The sequence below is a fragment of the Nyctereutes procyonoides genome, unplaced genomic scaffold (genome assembly GCF_905146905.1).
Source record: "Nyctereutes procyonoides isolate TBG_1078 unplaced genomic scaffold, NYPRO_anot_genome, whole genome shotgun sequence".
Classification (NCBI taxonomy): Eukaryota; Metazoa; Chordata; class Mammalia; order Carnivora; family Canidae; genus Nyctereutes; species Nyctereutes procyonoides.
This window is the reverse complement of record NW_026575145.1, coordinates 14,261,218-14,284,346: the sequence shown is the minus strand read 5'-3', so window position 1 is coordinate 14,284,346 and position 23,129 is coordinate 14,261,218. Positions and strand designations below refer to the sequence as shown.

The 23,129-nt window shown below is 37.9% G+C and overlaps 1 protein-coding gene across 2 annotated transcripts in view; it reads left to right on the top strand.

Annotated features, from left to right (window-relative positions):
• The window catches only part of NPAS3 (neuronal PAS domain protein 3), an 841,608-nt gene that overhangs the window by 114,784 nt on the left and 703,695 nt on the right, over window positions 1-23,129 (top strand). The gene's annotated exons all lie outside the window — the stretch shown is intronic.

Genomic DNA, 23,129 nt, shown 5'->3' with positions numbered 1-23,129 from the left:
GTAAACCTAGTTTCACTAAAGGCATCAGACCTTCCAGATAGACTTTGTAAATATACTTTGGTGTGTTTTTTGTCTAAAAACTCTTCCTTTGTAGTGGAGTTCCATTATTGAAAAAAAAAAAACCCTTTTCCTTAAAAATCCTTTTCGAAAACAAGCTGGTGAGTTCTATATTCATTTACTCCTCCAGTTGGAGCATTTTCTTTCATGGTTTCCATTTTACAGTCAGCAAATTCTGGAGCCAGTGAAGGGACACAAAATGGATACCAGATGGAGCAGAGACTCTTCTCTGTATATTTGCTATTTATTTTTCTTTGACTTTATTTCTTGATATTCCGTTGCCTAGACAGAATTTCTTATCAGAATTGGTATGATTAAAATGCAAAATTGTTACTGATCATACTTTTCGAAAAATTCTTGTTATCTGTAAGTCATCCTTATTGTGGCTCGTAGTGGTCAGGTTTCTAGGACTTGCTAGTGATTTGGTGGCTCTGTTGTGATTCATGGAAACATTGAAGAAACTTTTTGCTGTATAAGAAGGGGGTCCTGTAAGGACCATCTGAAAGCAGCAGTTAACTATTGACCATTCAAGTAATTGGAGGCCAACAGCCAACTGTTGTTCACTTGTAATTAAGCAAATTTCATCATCAGAGTAGAGGTGGAGCCTTGTCAGTTTAAAGTTGGGAACTTGGATGAGGTCACTAGGAATTCAGCCTACAGTGTGGCTACCTTTCTAACTGTAGGTATCATCCCAAGGGCTGGAGTTCTTTTGTTTTTGTTTTTGTTTTTTTTTAAAGGATTTGTGTTATTTGTAGTCAAGGTAGACACAGTAGGCAGCACAGCTGTGACTGCCAGGGAAAGTCACTAGGGGGATATTCATAACAAGGAAATATTGGCAAATAAATGATGAAGAAGGGGAGGAAATCCCCAAGATGTTAAATTGGAGCACTGTCACTGAGATGATTAATGGTGTTGTGTATTTTAGTGAAGATGCTTATCTGGATTGTCTTGAAACTATAGTGTACATTTCATAGCACCTATAAGAAAAGCATGTGGTGCATGAACACACTAAAAAGTCCGTGGATTCAGATTTTATTTTCCTGAGTGAGTACTTTCTTTAACTTCGTCTTTGGCTTCTGGCTATCAGGAAGCTGATGGTAATGTATGTTACATAGAAATATGTATATTTTATATAATAATAGTTGGCATTTGTGTAGTTTCTATAGGGTTGAAAATATTTTCGTGAAAAAGATGGGTACTTTTTCGACCCTGTTGAGGGGTGAATAGTATCAATAATAGGGAAATGGTGGTTGCTCAGATTTCTTTTCTAGGTAAACTGGCAGAGTTGTTCATAGGGCTATGATAGATAAAAGACCAAACTTTTATCACTGATGAGGTCAGTTCTCTGTCAATTTCTGGTGAAGGGGTGGTGGTCCTGGAAGGCACTCTAGCTTTCAGTTTTAAGTCATGATAATCCTGATTCTGTTTAATGAATTATCACTTGCCTTTAAGGATCTTTTGTCAGTGACTGCAGGGGCACCATTGGGCAGTTACTTAACCTTCTTGGGTCTCAATAATTACTACTAGACATAGGGATAGATACAGACTAATGACATATAATTTTATCTTCAATGAGCTTAGTCTGTTTCAGCACTGTTTCAATTTTGCGGGCCCTCCCCAAATAGTGGGATAGAAGTCCAATTTAGTGGATCAAGATCAGAATTAAAAAAAAAAAATAGAAAAGAATAAAAAACTTTAGTGCATTGTACTTAATGAGTGTGTGTTTTATCTTGTGAGGCTTCTGTTTTTGTTTTATGTGTGTATGTAAATGTACATAAAACATTTGTGTCAATGGGGTAGACCCTGAGATAAAACATTTGTGTTTTATATCCGAAAAAGATTGAGAGCTTCTGTAATCGAGTTGGTAGGTAAGTGTATAAACATAATAAGAATGGGTGTTACGTCATTGCATTCAGGATACAGGGGGTTATGAAGAAAGAAATGGTCTGAAATGAAAAGGCTGCCCTGTCTATCTCTTCTATCAGAATGTGCTGGTGCCGACTTGCATGGGCCCATGAGAATCATTGTATGCACATCTTTCCCATTCTCATGTTAGTAACTGGAAATTGGGCAAAGTATTCGCACTATGGAAATTGGAAAGTGCTTCAAATCAGGTGCCCTCCTATCCCAACGAGTTGTTAAATATTTACCAGCACATCACTGTTCTTGATCCTTTCAACTGCAATTCTGTGGTTTTAGAATTGTGAATTTTTTTACATTTTAAAACATGTGGGATTTAGAGGTTATTGGGAGTTATTAAATAATTTTAGTAATATTGAAAATTTAAAGTACACAGGAATATAAAACCTGTGGTTAATTCAAAATGTCTATAATTTAGAGTTTTAAAATGGTAGTTATTCTAAGTTCTTATATTAAATATTTATATGACATGGCCAACTTAAAATTGTAGTCTGTGATAATTTTCTTGGCAAAGGGTAGGGTTTTCAAACACACTAACCATATTGTAAATATTTGACAATTTTTTTTTGTTAATTATTTTGGTAAGTGCTGAAACAGAAACTCAGTCCTCTTTCTACATTTTTCAAGATGTCTTTAAGTTGGCATTATCTCTGGATTTTAGTAAGTTCACCTGTAAAACAGTGGATTTGATTGGGAGATGCCACAGTTCTTTGCAATTAAAACAATTGTCTTATTTGTTTTCTCTATTTTCAAGCAAAAGTAAAAGTGGAGAGTCTGAAAAAAAGAGAAGACCACCCTTTTCAAAATAATTATGATAACTTTAAACTTCTAAATAAAGACAAGAAACTATTTGAGTTGGAGGAAATGACATTTCCATGGACACGAGATGGAATTTTATCACAGAATACAGTGGCAATCACTTGGGTTAAATATGTGATGGTGAGAAAAGATAACTGGGAAGGAGTAAACTGAGTAAGGCCTTTTAGAGCCTCGAAGGTTGTCACAGTTTGGCCCTGTGGTCTGACAGTATTGTAGCTGGGTTCAAGAACAACAATTTCACTAATATTTAGAGAAGATGGAGTCTGGGGAGTCCAGGGAGACTGGAGCTTAAATGACTGTTTGGTGACCACATGCTGTGCTGTTGTAGGAATTCCTTCAGTACCCTAAATTTTAAAGAGCTTTCACCCCAAGTTCCTCCTCTCCAAGATTAAGAAGGTGTTTGTCCTCGACTAGACAGTTGTTACCTATAGAGAAGGAAAGGGCCATTGGCCAAATTGGGAGAGTTTTCCAGGCCCCTTTACCTCCATGAAATTCCTTCTTGGTACCTGGTGAGTGTTTCCTGTCCAGGCCTTTGCCAGAGGCACTTTTGTCATACCCCTCATTGCAGATCAGGTGTTGTTCACAGATAATGTTACTCTTCTCAGGGCCATTTGCATTTTAATAGGCAACTCTGAGTGAAAGAATTGAAGCAAAAAAGGGAGTTCTCCAATGGAATAATGTCAGGCACCTAGACAGGGATTGGAAATATTAATTTTGGGCTGGGAAAGGAGAGGGAATGTTTTCTTTCTTTCCTGAAAAGAAGAAACCCAGAATGAGGGTGTTCTCCTGCTCAGTATATCGTAAGGCTGGCTTTGGCCAAGAAGCGTGGGTTTGGAAGCGGACAAACCAGACTCCAAAAAGAGGAAATTAACGAGGTCCACAGACAAGAAGAGAACGAATAAAGAAGTAACTCCCCAGTCTTTATCAGCTGCGTTGTGCCAGACAGAGTGCTAACCAGTTGCACGTGTTCTCCCAATTAAGGAGAACAAGACAGGTTCCTTGTCAGGCAGGCTGCTGGGGGGATAGATGGTCACCTGTACTGACTGGGAGGGAAAGGTCAAGGAGGCTCTAGCCGCAGCAGCAGTGAATTTTTCTGGCTGTTTAACCTGATTGATTGATTGCAATTATACAGACCCCACACCCCCTCCCCTGCCATTGGAATAATTTATGCCAGTTGTAGTTGGATCAGTAAATAACAAAGAATTGAGAAAAGAGAAATATACAATGAACTTCATAAAGAGCTCTAATAGAATCTGCATGTTAAACAGACATTGAACTTCATAGCAAGAACTGCTTCAAGCCTTTCAACATCCAAATGAATTCTAATTTCCACATCATGCATTTTAGACCTCAGCATGGTTTCTGGTGGTTTCTCCCAGTTCATTTTAGCATCACACCAATGATTTTTGCCTGTAAATGACTTGAAGTGGTATACTTTGGTAATGTGGATGGTGTATTATTTAGGGCTAATGCCAGGCTAGCTTAAAAAGGAGCTAATTTATTCATTCATTTAACAACTATATTTTGATCTTCACCCATGGGTCAGGTGTTGTTCTGCATAAACTGACTTAGAGGTGACTAAGAAAACCTTTGCCCTGCAGAAGCCTAGAAGACTGATGTGAACAAGTAATTGGGATTCTGTGTAAGAGCTATCTCTGGTGGCACTATGAAAGGGTGTGTGTGTGAGTTTAAACAGTGGAGGTAGGCCCTGGTGATCTTCACAGAAGAGATTTTGATTTGGGGGAGAGATTTTGATTGCTTGAGGTAGTGATTTGAGCCCAAAGACAGGTATTTCTGGCATAAGAAATTGCAGTTGGCATGTGTCAGGAGTGGAGGGTGCAATAAGGGTGATAGGACTTGAGGCTGGAGAAGGGGAAGCTGAGTCATTGGGGTGGACTGCCATCCTGGGTGAGCCCTGGAGAAGCTTTCAGAAAAAAGGAGATTGTGGTGGAGACTGCAAGTCAGAAAACAGCTCTGCAAGTTGCTTAGCCCTGACAGGCAGGAAACCTATAAGAGTGGCCCACCATCTCAGCCTCTCTTTGTTGGGAAACTCCTCTCATGTGCTTTGCATGGAGAATGTGCAGTCATGCTGTGTTTGTTAGTTTGAAGCTATTTTTGACTTCTAAACATCTTGTAGGACACTACCAGTATGAAAACCAGTTCAGGCCTGTCTATAAGTTCATTACTTTTCCTGGTTTGAGGTATTCCATATTTGCCTCTCTCCTCCCAGATCACTTATAACTCAAGATAAAGTAATGGCAGAGAGTAAAAAAAAAAAAAAAAAAGTGGACAGGCACAGGAGACATGACTTAAAATGAAAGAATATTAATTGGCCTTACCTGAGTTGTATATTTTCATGATGAGAGAAGTGCCTGCCTCGATTTTTAAAAAATAATTGGCTACTGACACACCTGAAGTATGTATAAGAACTCTCTAGAAACTTGAGAAGGCAAAGGTCAAGGTGAGAGGAATAGAGCTACAATGAACCTTTTGTATGTCTGCTGTTGAACTACAGTGTTCAAAATCACTCACAGTGGTTTCAGAGAGAGACCAGGAGACTAATGTGCTTGTGCCCAGGTCTTAAAAAATAATACAGCAAACTTAAAGTTATACATACACCATGGTTTTAATAAATTCTCACCTTAAGAACAGCTTGTTCTGTGTGTTCTGTGTAAAGGTGTCTTGAGTGAATTTTTGGACTTAGTTTATGCATTAGAGTGGAAAAATTATGCTTTAGTCTTGGTGAGCACGTATTTTAAGAGATCCACAGGTCCACACAATAGTATTTAATCCTTGCTAGAGGTAGTTAAACCTCCTGGAAATGGATCAGAGTTTGATCCTCGCCCCATAATGATTAGATCTGGGACTGTGGTTAAGTCTCTTAACTCGTAATGCTCCGGTTTTCTCCCTTCTAAAATTGGGTAAGAATGAAAATGATCTGATAGCTGTTTTGGAGAGTCAGTGGGTGAATGCCTTGAAATTTTAAAAAATACTCATGATAAGTTTAGGTACTAAGTATGATTTTTTTTAACCACCATTTTGCAGATAACAGGGGTCTTAAGCGAGCTGGACCAGTGCACTCAAGGTTAAGACGGCAGGGTAAGGTGAAATTGAGTTTAGCATCACCAAATGATTGCTCACTGGACCAATCTGCTCTCCCATCCCCTTACCTGTTGTTGTAAATTAAGTTTTATTAGACCACAACATACCCATCCACTTCTACATTGCCTGTGACTGTTTTTGTGTTAGTGGCAGGGTTGAGTAGTGCTGACAGAGACCATATGGTCCACAGTCTCAAATGTTTACTATGTGGCCCTTGACAAAAAATTTGACTCTGCATTAAACCTCAGTCTGTTTGACTTAGAGCATAAGGCCCACACCATAAAACACTGGTGCTTGGCATATAATAAGTACTCACTAAATGAATACTCCTTTGTTCCTCCTCTAACTTAAGGTACAAGTGTTCATATCAAAGAACTCATGTCAAAAAAAAAAAAAAAACCAAAAAACTCATGTCTGCAAAATAGAAATAGTAAACATTCACCTTCCAGTGGGGTGAGCCATTGTGGCTGTGGAAATGCTGAATTCCTAAAAGAACACCTCCTGAATTCTGTATTATATCTGCCACTTGTTACTATGCTTTATATAATGTAATTTGCAAGAAAGAATTTCCATCTTCAAAACATTCAAAGTAAAGTACACACTTAAAGGGAATAATTCTGAACTTCAATGAATATTCAGAATGGGGTAAATTAACCTCCTACAACAGAAAATTTCATATTCCTTGGAAATTTAGAAAAGCTTCCTCATGAAAAATAAAATGTGGAATCCCCACTTTTTGAGCAATAGATCATAATACTATATAAACTGTGTTTATAGTAGGGAAAAATGCAATAGGATTTATCTTTTCATGAAAAGACTTATAATTTATAGATTTTAAAAGATTTTTATAGATCTATAATACCTTTCCTAATAGTTTTCCCAAGAAGAAAGGGATGAGGTTATGATTTCAGCTTGACCCTACTCAGAACTTTTATTTCCATGCATTGGTCTATTATTGGTTCTGGGAACTCCCTGTCCTCTGTTCAGTAAATGACCTCAGGTTTGGATTTGTGTTATTTTGGAGCTTAGGGAGCACACTGTGCATCCTGTCAACTTGTATTGGGGAGATAATCTTAGAATTTCTTTTGACTAAGCCCACTGCCATGACTTTGGGTTAGTGAATGGGCAGGTTCCTACATTAGTTTTATTTTCTCTTGGAATAGCTGAATATTCTTTCTGCAGAAAGGTACAATACATTTTCATTCTGGAACACTTGGAAAATGCAGATAAACATAGAGGAAAAACTACAACTTTTGTAGTTGTGCCGCCCATAGATAACGACTATTCACAACTTCGGGTCTATATATAATTGGGTTGATAAGCATGTCATCTTTGACAGGTATCTACATATATAGGCATTTTGTCGTGCAGTTGTCCTGAAGTTGTCTCAGCTAGGAAGCTTCTGGGGCCATGTTCTAACTGGTACACAAGCAGCTAATTTAAGGGAAGCTAGAAGCTGTAGGGTCACCTTCCATTTAGAAACCATGTTTTGCAGAGATTTCTCTTCGTGAATTTTTTTTTTTCCTGTTGCAGTTTGTATATTCCTTCTCAACTTCTATCAGCTTCTTGTTGGGGAAACTTCTTGTGCTTGGTGGCAGGGGAGAGAGCATTCCAGCAGGAACCAGTGATGTTAGTGGCATAGTGACTGAAATCTTCAGCAGAAAAATTCCTTCCCTACCATCTCAATTTGCTTTTTATCTAGTACTTCATCATTTAGAAATAGTTTTGAAAGTTAAAAGATGAAACAAATGGTGAGAAGGGTGTGGTAGGTTGTAGTAACAAGGCTTTTTAAGATTAGAACATGTACATGTATAAGAAGTAACTGCTGGATGATGAGATGGAGTTTTCTGGTCACTTTACACATTCTCACGTGCCACATCTACATCATTATTGAGGTTGCTTATAAAGTGAGTTCTATTTATTGTGTTCAGCACTGAGCTATTTTGCTCTGGTTTTCAAAACAGAAAAGCCTGGGTCTTGGGAGAATTTTGGTTCAATGGCCAGCATGTAAGGAAAGCGTTCTTGGGTGATTTTTCTATTGTCAAACGTGAGACCTTTGTGATGCCTTTAGCAGGGTGAGGATTCTTTGGAATTGACTGTTTGAGATTTATGTGATTAAATAGATGATCACTACATCCTACTTAAAACATAATTGGGGAATCCCTGGGTGGTGCAGCGGTTTGGCGCCTGCCTTTGGCCCAGGGCGCGATCCTGGAGACCTGGGATCGAATCCCACATCGGGCTCCTGGTGCATGGAGCCTGCTTCTCCCTCTGCCTGTGTCTCTGCCTCTCTTTCTCTCTGTGACTATTATTTAAAAAACAAACAAACAAACAACAACAAACCATAATTGGCCTTCCCTCCCTTCCTCTCAGACCAGTTATAAAAGAATCTCAGCAATAAATGCTAAATGCAGCGGTATCTATATATTTGATTATGTAACGAGCCTCACTCTTTGCCTTTTCTTACTAGGTACCAATGAGGAGAGTCCGGTTTCTTGCACTAGCAGTTGTCCTCACTTGCATTTCAACCAACATAAGCTTTCATAACAGCATCTTTTCTCGACTGTTTCCTGTCAGGGTACTCAGAGCAAATCAGAGCCAATTGCATGCCTTGACCTTGAAACCAGGAGGTACATGGTCTTCTTGAGGATTGTCCTCTTCTCTACTTCCACTAATGAAACTTTTTTAGGAGTGAAATGAAGTCTGTATGGTGCATTCAGGCATGGAACCTCCTGTCTTGCGTGCTTTAAACACCAGCTGGATTTCCTGGTGAAGAACATGTTTGCAGTAATCATGGGGAGGTCTTTGTTCACTTCCAGAAAAGGAGCATGATTTTCTAGTGACTACCTAACTGCTTGATGGCTTGAAAGGGGAAAAATAAGCAACAGCTTGGATTCTCATCTCCCTGGAGAAATTCATCATGTGTCCTAAGTCTTGAATTAATAATGGTGAAAGCAGTGACATTCATGTCACCATGTTTTTAAAAGAAGAGGTTTGGAGACTATCCAGTGGGGAGGATGGTGAAGGGTAGGGGGACTTCTTGAGCTCTTATAAAATTGATGATCAATAAATTCATCTGATAGTGGGATTGTTTACCCTCTTTTCTGAATGCTGCTTTTAAGACCTAGAAATAAATTTGTGAGGCTGGTAGGAATAAATAAAGCTGATTTTTTAAATATTTACTGTACTTGTGAAATGTCTTGGGGAAGGGAAGACTAGAAAACTAGAATTATGGGCCGGCAGATTTTAAGTAGAATACATTTGCCAAACAAGTGGCAAGTTTGGTTCACTTATACCACATACACCTTTATTGGCTCTCTTCAGGAGGAGTTTGCCAGACACAAATGATTGCTGTGATATAGTGTTTTCACAACTTCAGGCTCTGAGGTATAGAGAATGAATACAGCTGAATTTATTCTTCCATCCACAGGAAATACTCACAGAAGGTGAGATCTTCCATTGTGATACAAAATTGATCTTCTGTGAACAACATAAGTTTTAACTCTTGACAGTGAAGTTGTGGTTGAGTTTCACCATTCCTGCTTCTGTGTTGGCTGGTTTTCTGTATGCAGGGAGATAGAGGAGGCTGACATCAGGAGAGAAGTAACCTGTTCCAACTGTGGTGTTCTATGGTCTCTAGGCATTGTTGTAATTGACCTTCACATCCATATTTGAAGTTATTAGGTAATATTCTCATTTGGCACTCAAGAAAATGAAGGCACAGAGCTTGGGTGGCTGCTCAACTTACATAGCTAATAAGGTTTAATCTGATGACTGTTAATGACAGAACACTACAGGTCAGTGTGGCCCAGCAGTTCCACTTTCAATTGGATGAAGTGGCCGTTTGGAGCAGGATGATACTAGTCCATAAGAAACATCCACTGTACAAGAGTAGTTTGTTGAAATCTAGTTCTGTAGAAGAACAAGACCCTGAGGAACTTAAAGCCTCATCTATAGAAAAGAATAAGTATGTTGTATCTGAATGCTAATTGTTTAATGGCCTTTGTATGCATATCTGTATATTCTCCAGTAGGGGGACAATTAGGTCTGCCCTTTGCAGGATAAGGACAGATGAAATTTCCAGTTATCACACAAAAGTAGAGGAGTCCCAAGTTTTCATCTTCAGTCCTACCTCTTTGCCAACTTGAGTTTTGTATTTCCAAATGACTTGAGGTTTCTACTTGTGGTTTGCTTGACCTCAGCGTACACATGTAATGGTCAGCAAATTTGCAGGCACTTCTATTGACATTGCCAATTAATCCGTTTTTTTTTTTTTTTTTTTTGCCAATTAATCCTTACAGCAACCCAGTGAACTATGTTTTATCTTTCTCTATGAAAAAAAAAACAAACAAAACAAAACCCAACACTAAACAAAAACCTTTTGAGTCCTAGATCCTAGATGTTAAGTGATATGAACACTTTCACACAGTTGTCATGGGGTAGGGGCTGCCTGAAGTGTGACCTTACTCATTTCCCAGTCTGGGGTCCCTCTATGACTGTGCAGCCATGCCCCCAAAACAGAACTCTGTGTTTTCCTTAAAATTATCCTCTCCTACCCTGTACTACTTACACTTTATCCTAATTTTTGTAGTCATTCAGGCTTGCTCTTGGACTCTTGTCCTCTTGTGTCCAATAGTCTGTTTTTAGCATTATTTCTTGTAAAACACACAAAACCCAAACCAAAAAACTTACCTTCTGTTCTCACCTCCTTGACCTAAATTATTTTGTGCCTAGCTTGTTACAGTCTTCCGTTTAGTTGTCTTATCTCCTATCTCCTTCAAATTAAGATAAATGCTAGAGTTCTCCTGTATACGAAGTACTGTGCAAGGGAATGCAAAAGTATATTTTTGGACCACCCTATAGTTACCAGATTAAAATCCTGTTTCAAAGTCCTTAATGGTTCCATCTTACTGTATGGTGTCTATAGTCTTAGCTTAGTGTTCAAGACCCATTGGTCTTGAGCCAATCTGTCTTCCCTTTCCCCCCAACTAGGGTACCTCTCACCAGAAGTTCTCTCTGCTCCTATGAGCCATGTCCACTTAATCTTGTTAGGCACAACACACACAGACTGACTGTGTGCTTCAGCATTATCCACAGTGGTTCTCTCTTTTCTTAATTCAGCATATTTATTTGGTACCTTCTACCCAGGAACTGTTGTGTTGGGATAGTGAACTAAGACCTGAATCTCTTTCCTCAGAGTTGGAGGGCATTAGAAACCGAGAGTAAATAGTTAAAGTTACAAACTGAGAATACGGTATTGTCTATGCAGTCGTGGTCAGTGCTGTGGAACAAAAATGGAGAAGGTTAAGAAGGAATTAGGAGTTCCGGGTGAAGAGGAGTGTGTTATGGTTTCAAGTAGGTGCAACCCCATTTAAGAAAATGGCATTTGAGGGGATCCCTGGGTGGCTCAGTGGTTTAGTGCCTGCCTTCGGCCCAGGTGTGATCCTGGAGTCCTGGGATCGAGTCCTACATCAGGCTCCCTGCATGGATCCTGCTTCTCCCTCTGCCTGTGTCTCTGCCTCTCTCTCTCATGAATAAATAAAATCTTAAATGACATTTGAGTAAAGACTGCTAGGAAGTGAGGTGGTTAGGCCCCAGATAGCCCTGGGGAAAATTCTCCAGGCAGAGTGAGCACCTGCCATAAAGGCCCAGAAGCTGAAGCACTTTTGCCACTTTTGAAGATTGTGGGGAGGCTGGTGAAGTGGGTCAGAAAGAGCAAGGACTCTGGCTAGAGGCAGGGAGGGGGGGTCATGGGGGGCCACCACATAGGACCCTGGTAAGGCCTTTGGCCTTTCAGCCTCCACCGGAAATGGGGCCTTGGGAGGATTGGGACTTGAAAGCTAATGGGATCTGACGGAAGTTTTAGAATCAGCCCGCTGCTAGCTGAGCATGTGCTTCAGGGGAACATGGGTGGAAACAGGGAGACTTGTGCAAAGACTATCATGGTCATCATCAACATGGTTTACATGGAGGGTGTGGAAGTAGAGGTGGTGAGAAGAATTGGGAGTCTGATATATTCTGAAGGAAGAGCCAACAGGATTTTCTGAGGGAGTGGATTGAGAGGGGATATAAAAGGAAGAAGAAAGTCAATATTGAATCCAGGATTCAATTCTAATGCGTCATTTACTCTGTATCGCATGTGAGGTGGCATTCAGTTGTCTATACGCAAATAAGTACCCTTAGGCTCTTAAATTGAATGAGGAGGCAGGTCATAAACTTATAAGTGAAAGTATAAGAGACTACGCGTCTGTCTGGATGTAGATCTTAATAAGAGTGCAAGTTCCTTTAAGATATGTATTCATTTATCAATCCACAAACCTTTCTTAGGTACTTACTAACGCGCAGTGGTCATCTTACCTTCTCAGTAGTGCTAAATGGAATTAGAGGCAGTTTCAGTATAGTGGACAAGAACACAGGCTCTAATGAGACTGAGGGATTCCAACCCTATTTGAGTCATTTATTTTGCTGGGTGATCTTGAACAAGTTACATAAGTTCTCTGTTCCCTATTTTTCTGGTCTGTAAATTGGTAGTAATTTCTCTCCTAGGGTTTGCTATAGGAGTAAATGAACAAATACGTGTAAAGTACTTACAACAATGCTGGTACATATTAAGTGTTCAGATAGTGTTTATTTTTCCTAAGTGTTTAGGAAAAATTAGTTAAAAGAGGATTAACATTTGGAGTGACTTTCCTTCTTTAAACCCCATGTTCAAGACCTGCCAAGCTGCATGGGTAATAAATGTGAATAATAAGGTCTCATAGTGATCCTTGCTTTTCAGCTGATGGTTAAAAATAACAGGAGAGAATTGCATTACGATCAGTCTGATACCTGTCTCTCTTTAGAGGTGGACATGGAGGCTGGTCAGTATCCCTCTGGGTACATTTGATTGACAGACTGGCAAACAGTATTTAAATACCTAACACATAAAACGATCAATGTTTTCTTATTATTTTGTGCTTAAAATGTTGAATGTATATTAAAATGAGAAAAATAATTTTCAGGATAGATATGACTTTCCTAGTACATAAAAGCAAGGAGATCACATCAAGAAAGGAATATTATCTTTTTGCCCAAATACAGGAAATTACTATTTTTCCCTCCATGTTTTTATTTTGATACCTAATATTGCCTTTCTTTTCTTTCTTTTTTTATTTCTCATGTGGTAGTCTTCCTTTCATCCCCCTTATTATCAGCAACTAATTGGGCCTCCATATCCAGGAAGTAGCAGTGTGTTGCTGCTGTGGAACTCGTGCAGACATGTTTAGTGTCAGGGGTGGTTTGAAGAGCAGCTTAATTCTGCTTTCTTGGTGCTTGGTACTTCAGAGCACTTGGGCTGTTTGAGCTCAGTATTTCTGATCTCATTCTATACATTCTAGATGGCAATGTAGACAGTGGCTGTCAATGAGTAACAGGTAAATATTGAACAGGGGAGCCCTTTTGATTAACTTTGTGGATCATTATTTGAAAGTAGCTTGCAGTCAGAACAGCTCCATCACTCATGATCATAGCACATGGCATGGGGGCTCACAGCATGAAGCTGTTGGTTGGGAAGCTGAGGTTGTAGTCTTTGTTCTGTACCTGGTCCTGCATTCATGCAGTACTAGACTAGTTAGAACTATCTAGTAAGCAAAATGGTGATGATTTAACACAATAGGAATGCAAGACACTTAGGAAGATAAAGCACAAAGAATGATCTAGATGGACTTTGCACTATATGGGTATGAATATAATAAGCAAATTTTTAATATTTTGAACTTTAATTGTTTAAATTTTTTATAGAGATCCAGAAATTGTTTAATATGGAATTTAGACAGTTAGGGCAGATTGAAAGTGAATTTTTGATCCTACTAATTTGTACTAAAAAGAAATAATTCCAGCCTGATCTGCTTCTTAAGATTTAGTTTATATCACCTAACAGGTGAAACTGTTCCAATGACACATTTACTCAGAAGGTCATTCTATGATCAATTTTCTGTTAAGTGATTCTGATCCAGTTGTTGAACCTCATGGTACATTAATGGTTTATCACCACTTCAAACAATATCATTATAGTTATTAATATTTTTGAGTTCCCATCAATGAATATTTCATGGTACTCAGTGAAAAGACCTAGATAAGATTGAATAAAAAAAAGCTACCTTGTCTCAAACATTTCTAGGTCAACACTAATATGATCATTAAAAGATACAGATAGATCATGGTGGGTTCCTTCACACGTCTGCAGGAGATACCTAATTCAGTTAGTTAGACAGGTCATCCTAAAGTATTTTTATAAGGTTATCATTTTCTAGTGAACCTTAATTGTTGAGTCTTTTAATCATGTCCAGCTATAGAAATATTCAGAAAACTAAGTGTGATAGTTAAGATCATTAAAATAACCAATAACAGCAATGCAAACCTATCTCCTTCTTACCCTTAATCTAGAGCAATAGTTAATAGATGGGTATTTTATGACATTATAAATATATAATCCAACATTTTAAATTTGCTTCATTAAATGGATTAATGTCACTATTACTTGCTGCTGAACATGTATGAACCAAAGAAGTGACAAAATCTATATAAACTAAAAGATAATTTTATTCTGAAAATAATTTGAATAAGGAGTACAATAGAAGTAGTTATACTAATTAGAACTGTAAATTACATGATTCACATTTCTGAGAAAGGGGTTCTATGTTGATATCACTTTTAAAAATGTGCTTCAAATCAGTTTTTAAATCATGGAAAATAGTAATATTGTCAGTTTATTCTAGACTAGTTGAGAGGAACCATTCTCCTGCCATGTCCCAACTTCTCCCAGAAAGGGAAAGAACTTAAAACTTCTTTGAGAAAATAACCTGTTAGGCAGTACTATTCACAAAGTAATGTGTTGGGAATCATATATTTTGAACTCTAAATAAACCTATCACTTACATGCAAAATATGCAATAGATTAAAAATCCAACTTAACAAATGTGAAATTTCTTTAGAGTAGAAATACACTGAATGCCTCTGCTGTATCAAGAGCAGTAACAGGCTACTGTATTGGTCTCTTTCTCCAGAGAAGCCAGGATCTAATTTGGATTAGGTTCCAAGTGAACATGTGTTAGGTGGTCCCATCTTAACCCCACCAGAAAACTAAAAAATAATTTGATATAAATCTTTGTTTAGAACTGAAATAGCAGGGGATGCAGTGGGTCAAGGTAGAATTGGCAGGGCCATGTGGAAATGTGTACACATGGCATGGTTATCTAGCAAAGCCAATACTTTTAGGCCTTTGGTTTCTTAAAATTATAGGCAGTGAATTCAGCATTTAATCTTTCTCTTTATGGGGCAGGAAGCTTGGCACACAGTATTCTTTAGTGTAGACTTGTGATCCATACTATATATAACATTTGTGGAGGGCAGACAATATGCAGATGTATGTGTAATTTTTAAAAAGTAGCACTCTATAGTATGAAAGAAATTAAATGAGGACAAGGAGGCGGAGCATGATTAACTGCTTTTGTTACCAGAGAGGGCATATTAAGTACCTTAAGAATGACAAGTGTCTCTGTTCTCTCCAAGTACAGACAAGTCCATTTATAGGTGTAGAGAATTATGGAACTCTTATTGGGGAAAATGGGAATTAAGCTGGCCTTTGATAGCTGGGAATGGACAAGACATGTTTGAATATGACAGAGCTTGGAAATAAGAGTTTCTGTTAAGGGCTAACTAGAAATAGAGGGTAAGGCTGATGGGACCTGAAGAGAAAATTTTGGATTAGACATTTTCTATGGTTTCGGTATATTGAAGAAGAGTGGATTACGTGAGATGTTTCTACCTCTCTGAGTGGAGTTGATAAGAAACAGAAGCCACCAGACGGGCTTTTAGGATAATTAAGAAATGAGAAGACTACATAAGTTTTCTATTTGTACAGGTGACTATTTCAAAGGTTTATTTAAGGGCCGTGATATTAATGTGGGGTTCTGTGGAGGGGATCATGTGATATCCCGACTCAAAGTATTCTGCAGGCTGGAGAGTTTGGGAGTCACTGTTTGAGGTCCAGTGTGCTGGCTGTGGCTTACATGATAACCTACATTCCTCAGCAGGATTCAATCGGGAAATACTTATTAAAATTATGTGTGTCAATAGTGCACCAAGATAGCAAACATTTGGGGACATGGATAACCAAAAAAGGGTCCACAGATGAATTATTTTAAGAAATGGCCTCCATTTAATTTGTATTTTAATCTTACAGGAATGGGTGACATAAACTAGTGATGAGCAAATAATGACCTTTTGTTCTGTTGGTTGGTGAATGTTATTGGTGAGTCAAGGTACCGATCAACATGCATGTTGCAGAGGCAGCACAGGAATGACACATTGTTTCTTAAACTTTAGTCACTACATGGGGATGGCTATGTATATGTGTTGGCTAATGGCACAACCAACTTGTGTGATTAATATTCATTTTTTTGATAGCCACCATATTGAGAAGTTTGCCATACATTTTTCTGATCTGTTAGGAACTTCAGTATTCACACTTTTGTTGCTTCCTATCTCCATCTAGGTAAATAATTAGAGAAGAAGGGGAGAAAAATCCCATTTTAATCATATTGTCCTTAGAGTTTATAAATGAAGTATTTTTTGCCTCAGTAGATAGGCCCCTGTTGAGAGATGTTCCATCCTACAAGACAAGGGTTTTCACCTTTTAAAAGATAAGACTATGTTAATTAGTGGAACACCAGAATTTCAGAGCTAACTCCATTTCTATAGGAGTTCTGACAGTAGTTCTTGTGCACTGGTTTCTGTAGGAATTCTGACTTACCTATTTTAAGATTTTGTGCACTTATTACTACAGATGATAGTTGATTCCTAGAAATATCTGGACTACCAGGATCTTTATAGGGTCCTTCTACATATTCAGATGACTTAAAATTTTTTTGAATTTTATTTTAATTCAATTAATTACCATATAATGTATTATTGGTTTCAGAAATAGAGGTCCGTGATTCATCGGTCTTATATAACACCCAGTGCTCATCACACATCACGTGTCCTCCTGAATGCCTGTATCACCTAGTTACCGCATCCCTCCACTCCCTCCCCTCGAACAACCCTCAGTTTGTTTCCAATAACTTTAAAGAACATGAGCCTGAGTATCTTAGAAGGGATGACTCTATCATTAGCAACGTGTTAAGCAGCTTAGTTCACATCGTTTTAAGACTTTTAATGCCTTTGTTCGGAAATCCTATTTTCTTTTTAATTTCATAGACATAGTTATTAAAAGTCCCCATGACCTTTGTTTTTAAGCTGTATCTTGCACTTGCTGTCTTCTCTGTCTCCTGACTTTAGCTTATGAAGCTCATCTCACCCAATATAACTAGTGCTCCATTCTCCTAGTTGAACTGGCTAGTCTCTTGGTCCACCTTCCTGTCCATGTGTGGTGCCAGGACATATTTGGTACCTGCCTGTTTTTCAACAGAAAAATAACTGCTTCTTTAATGCTAGATATTGACCACTGAGATGGGAGAAAGGGGGAATTATTATAAGTTAATTTAACTTCTTCAAAATATTTGTTTAGGGAGGCAGTGGTTTAATGAATGTTAATAAGTTTACAATTCAGCAAATCTTTAATAAACTATATTTGCAGAGTCCATAAGAAATCTGTATTTTGTTTAACTTCTAACATTTTAAGATTTAGTTTTTTATTTGGTTAATTAGTAGAATTGAATTGAGTTATATTACACTCAGTTTTTCAGTCATTCACAATTCTATGTATCTATTTGTGTCTGTAATCACAATTGGTCTTCAGAATCCTTAACCAATGAAACAGGCACTTTGTTAAGTAGTAAGCATCTCTTACAATTTCTATAACAATTTCTCACTAAACTGAAATATCATTTAATTGAAAACAAAAACCCCTGCCCTTGTCTATCACTACCTCGCCCTCAGTCCTCTCCAAAAACCTAAAAACAAGGGTCTTTGTCTTTTATCACCAGATAATTTATAATGAATAGAGAAGTTGATAAACAGAAGTGAGACCTCACATTCCAAGAAAAAAAGTCCAGATTTGTAGGATTGTGTGGAGTATTGCTTAGGAAATCTGCAGTAGCAAGTAGAGAGGCTCTGTGCTGACAAGCCACTTGGAGCCCTTGAGCTGGGGAATTTTGTTTTTCCATAGGTACTATGTTACCAATTACATAAAGAAGAGTACAGACTTTGTGTTAGTTGATAAATGGAGATCAGAATCATTTACTAGGTTATTTTATGGTATTTGTTAACAATATTTACCTTCCTAAATTGATTCAACATAATCCTTACTGCAGCTTTCCTTCATTTCTGGAAGACATATAGATAATGTGGTACTTTTATAAAGCCTTACATGGCACTGAAAAACTGATTTTTGCCTTAGCTCAACAGAGCAGCAAGATTATATTAACATAGACTTTGGAACATTTGAGTTCCCATAGGGTACAGAGTGTGGCTGATAGGACACGACTTGCCTTCAACAGTTGTTTTAACAAGATATCCTTCATATACAATATACGGAGCTGAAAGGCATAACTGAGTAATGTTAGCAAGAAACACTGTTGGCAAAATTCTTGACTTTCATCTTTATCTGATTAATCCAAAGCAATGTTACTTTAAAAAAAAAAGGATTTTCAACTGAATATATATGATATTTATTTTTTAAATGTCTGTAACTTTACAAGAACTGGTTTGGGTGTGTGACTTCTTTTTTCCCCCTACGAATAGGTTTTCTACATTCATTTCAAAGTACAAAGAAAGATATCCACGACTTCAGATGAGTGATGAAGAGGCTTGATGCTGTTCATTCATGAAACAATTGTTTATGAGCACCTACTAGATGTCAGGCACTAGAAATACAATAGTGGATGAAGCAGGGAAGGGTGTGAGCTCTTACAGTAGTGAAATTCATGCAGACAATAGGCAGATGGGCTGATTACAGAATATATAAGGGGATAAGTGCTATAGAGATGAAAATAAATGGAACATGAGTTTGGGAGTCCCAAAGATGGGGGTGGTGGGGTTTGCAATTTTAAATGGGGTGACCAGAAAAGGCCTCCCAGTGAAGGTAATAAATGAACAAGATTTGCAAGGAGATGCTGGAGCAAACTAAGTGTATACCATTGTTTCACCATTTGAGAATGTATTAGTCCTGGTCAACTGACTATATGCTCACTTTCTCCAGGGATGGTCATATGGCCTATATTTAAATGTTCTCTCTGATGCCTTACTTTCTGTTTTATTTTGCTCCACTTTTCTAGAGAAAAAAAAATGTATTTCACAGAGCATTGAGCTCATTGGATAAAAGGTCCTGTGATTTTTTTTTTAAAGAAAGCATAAATCAACCTTCCATAAATATCCCAAATTCCATCTTATCAAATTGGGTTTTTTTTGTAAATGTTTAAAAGTGTAAAAGAAAGCATTTCCCTCTAAAAATGTTATTTTTTCTAATTTACTAATTAACACTTTCTCCTGCTTAGCACTTTCAAGACCTGATTTAATTACAGTTTCTGGTACTTAAATAGTGTTTTAAAGTGAGCCAGTGTTGGTTTGCTCAAAAACATTGCAGTGTGTTTTTTGCCCCTATTGGCTTCTGTTGATATGAAATGTATCAGTTATTTTCACTGCCAGAATCCTCATAGAAAATACATGTAGTTCTGTTACTTGGATGATGGAACTGTGACTAATCAGGGAAATATTAGATGTACATTTGCTTCACAATCCCAAGGATAGAGCTAATTGAGCACTTTTTCCTTATTAATGTGCACGTGGTTCTGATTTGGCTCTGGGCTTAGAAATAAAATGAAAGAAGCACCACTTTTGTTTATTCTGAGTTTGGAGACTGTATTCGAATTGGTTCTCAAAATATTGAGATGATTTCTTCTCTGGAGAGGTTCCTGCCTTGCTATCTATGGTAATTGTTAATCAGTTTAGAGTCGTTTGGTAAAGTGCACACTAGTATCTTACCAAAAAATAAAACCATGTGAATGATTTCCAAAAACAAGAGAAAATCAGATAAAGAACAGAATAGTTAAATTTTTTATCAGAAGTTTTCTCTTTGAATGCATCAACCTTACAGTAACACAATGGATATAATAATATTAAGTCTATATTTAAGGCAGGGTAGAAGAAATTCCTGTAGAGTGAACTCTTATTTCCCAGCATTGTTTCCTTCCTGGTAGAAGTCACACAGAAATAGAAGGAATTTCTTGTTGATACGAATGTGCAGAGTCCTATTTCTTAGGTTTCTTAAATGTGTAACATTTGGAGAAATTATTTTAGTGTAAGGATTTCTCAGAGTTAAATAGATTTAATATCAGAAAATAATTGGGAATTAAATATTTCTAATGAACTGGAGGAGACTTCTGGAATTACCTTCCCAAACACAAATGCATAACTGCTATTTTACTGGTAATACCTGCCTTTTCTGTGGCTTTCAAGCCTTAGTTGGTCTGTGCTGGTAATTATGTGTACACATTCAGACATACAGTACTTGGAGACCATTTCAATTGCTTTCTTCACCCATTGTGGGGTTATTTACAGTACTGTTCTTCACTGAAGGGAGAAGTAGCTATTTATACAGAAAATACTTTCCACTGATTACCATGTTTTTCTCCCTCCAAAGTAGAACTGTCTCTCTCTATGTATACCTGATGTGTACATAAATTTTCAAGGTTCACTACCTGGAATCCTTGAACTGTGATTTTTCTTGCACTGAGTTCTTCCTGTGTGCATAGTACTATGTGGCGATAAAGATTTATAAAGTTTTTAAGATGTTTCTCGTCTACCAGAAAGCTACATATATGGTGTTTCTGGGGAGAAAAGAGATGGGATCAGCGTTTTCATCTAGGCACATAGTTCAATCTGATGTTTTTTTTTTAGATGAACAAAGAAAGACCCAGATATATTGGTAACAATATATGATTGAAATAAGTGGTAGCCATTAGGGGAGTATGTAGGCAATTGTTAGCCTTATCACCAAAGCAGTGATGTTCAGAGGAGGTTGAAAACCAGGAAAGTTGAAGTCTTTATAGGGGGAAATAAAAAAAGGAAATTTGAGTTCACCTCACACATAGGCTTTGGGGGTTGCAATAAACAGTTGAGGTGAGAGAGCCTCACGGATGAAAACTTTGAGGCACAACTGGGCATAGCCTGGTTGTGATCTAAGTGGACAGGGGGAGGCAATAGGAGGTGATTGTCTGAGAACTGAATGACATCACAGGGAGAAGCTCCTGATATCTGAAAGGCAAGAGTGGGAGTAGGGAACCCATCAGGAAGTTGTAGAAATCTGGAAAAGGTTGCTTTTCTTGGTTACACCTTAATGTGGTTCTTGACAAAGAACCCTTTAACAAAGGAAGGGTTTTCTTTTTCACCTGCTTTGTTCTCTGAATACTCTTTGCCTGAGCATCTTTTACAGGCTGGTAATAGGTGTTACTTGAAAAATGGGTGGTTGTTTGGTAAACACTGCCTTAAAGCTAGTAGATTTCTTTATCAGTAATGTACATAGCTAATGAGCTGATGCCCATTGTGAAATTACAGAAGCAGAACTGTGCTGTGTAACATTTCCCCAAATACTTTTGTCCATAGATGGCTTTTGTCTTAAAGTATTGCCATCAACAGGACAAGTATCCCTTGGAACACACTCTTCAAGTGGATGAGAAATCACTGCTATCATTTTAGAACTTTTAAAATAAAAACACAAAGTAGTCAACATAGACCCATAGGATTCGAAATATCTACCCAGTTTGAGAGGAAAAGAGGCCAACTTTTTTCCAGCTTATTCTCAAGTACTGAAGTATATGTGAGTCGATCAGCTGCCAAACAGAAGGAGCTGTTCCAACTCTAATTTTAACGTGCCACCTTGCATGGCTGTAGGAGTGGTTCCCACGTACTGCAAAGAGATTATTTTGTATAAATAGAGACTTCTCCTACTTTACCAAGTGGGAAAGAATCATTATTAAGTCCTTCCCACCTCGATTCTTGGAGCCCATTTGCATGGTTTCTGTATACTGAAGATGATCTCCCCAAACTTTCAGATCCCCTGGATAACCCTTTTGCATCCACAGTTTAAATAGTATGAAGGATTGCTGCTGTCCAGAATTAACTGAGTTTCTCATGCAGCCTGTCTTGCTGTCCCCTTCTTTATTCACCAGTGTTGGATAACACTGAGCTGGTTTCACAGCCAAGGAGAATCATCTCTTCACATCTCAAGGTATCCATGAGTCAATTTGTATTGAACCACTTTGTATGACAATCCTTGGGGTATACTTGTATATTTTGGGTTATTTTGGTGCTAGCAAAGTGGAATGCTCCAGAGGGCAAACTTACATTGTTACCTTAGGCTGATTTATAGAACTTTTTCCTGGAAGGCCAAACTTGCAATGATTTCTCTTTAAAAATTTATTAAAAGATCAATTGTCCCCAATGAGTGGTCATGCCAGTGAGAAATAAGCACTGTTAAAGTGCATTCATGGAAAGGAGAATTGTGTTAAAAATACAGTGAATAGTGCTGACTGACTGGATGTTTGTGGCTCAAGAGAATGTAGGTGAGCCCAGGGAGAATTGGGACGTCATCCTGATTGAAAATGTAAAAATGCTTGGATCTCGTTGTATTGTGTGAAATAATCATGTCAATGAGAAAAATCTTGATCTATATGCCATCAACTGTTGGAAGACCAAGTTTATAACTAACTTAGGGAAGACGTGACCTAGCAGTGGGGAAGGCACATCAGGCTGGAGTTAGTTTTAAGAAAGGAATAGCTACTGTGATGCTAGAAGGCCACTTAGACTTTTTTTTTAAAACTTAAGTTTTGTGAAGCTTCTGTGAGAAAAGGATTTAAAAAAATATTGAAGATCCTGTCTACTCTTCTTGTATTCTTTTTTTTTTTCTTTTAAGATTTTATTTATTCATGAGAGACTCAGAGAGAGGCAGAGACACAGGCAGAGGGAGATGCAGGTTCCCTGTTGGGAGCCCTATGTGGGACTTGATCCCAGGATTCCGGGATCATGCCCTGAGCTGAAGGCAGATGCTCAACCACTGAGCCACCCAGGTTCCCCTCTTCCTGTATTCTTATTTTACTATAGTATATTTTATCACATGTGTTTCATTATGTTGATTTAATGTTTCTCTTGAACGTTTGATGTGAAATTTAAAAGACCGAAATAAGTTCTGTTTGTCAAAATGCCAGCATTTAGCACTAGACTTAAAACAAGCACTTGCTGAAGAAATGACTTCT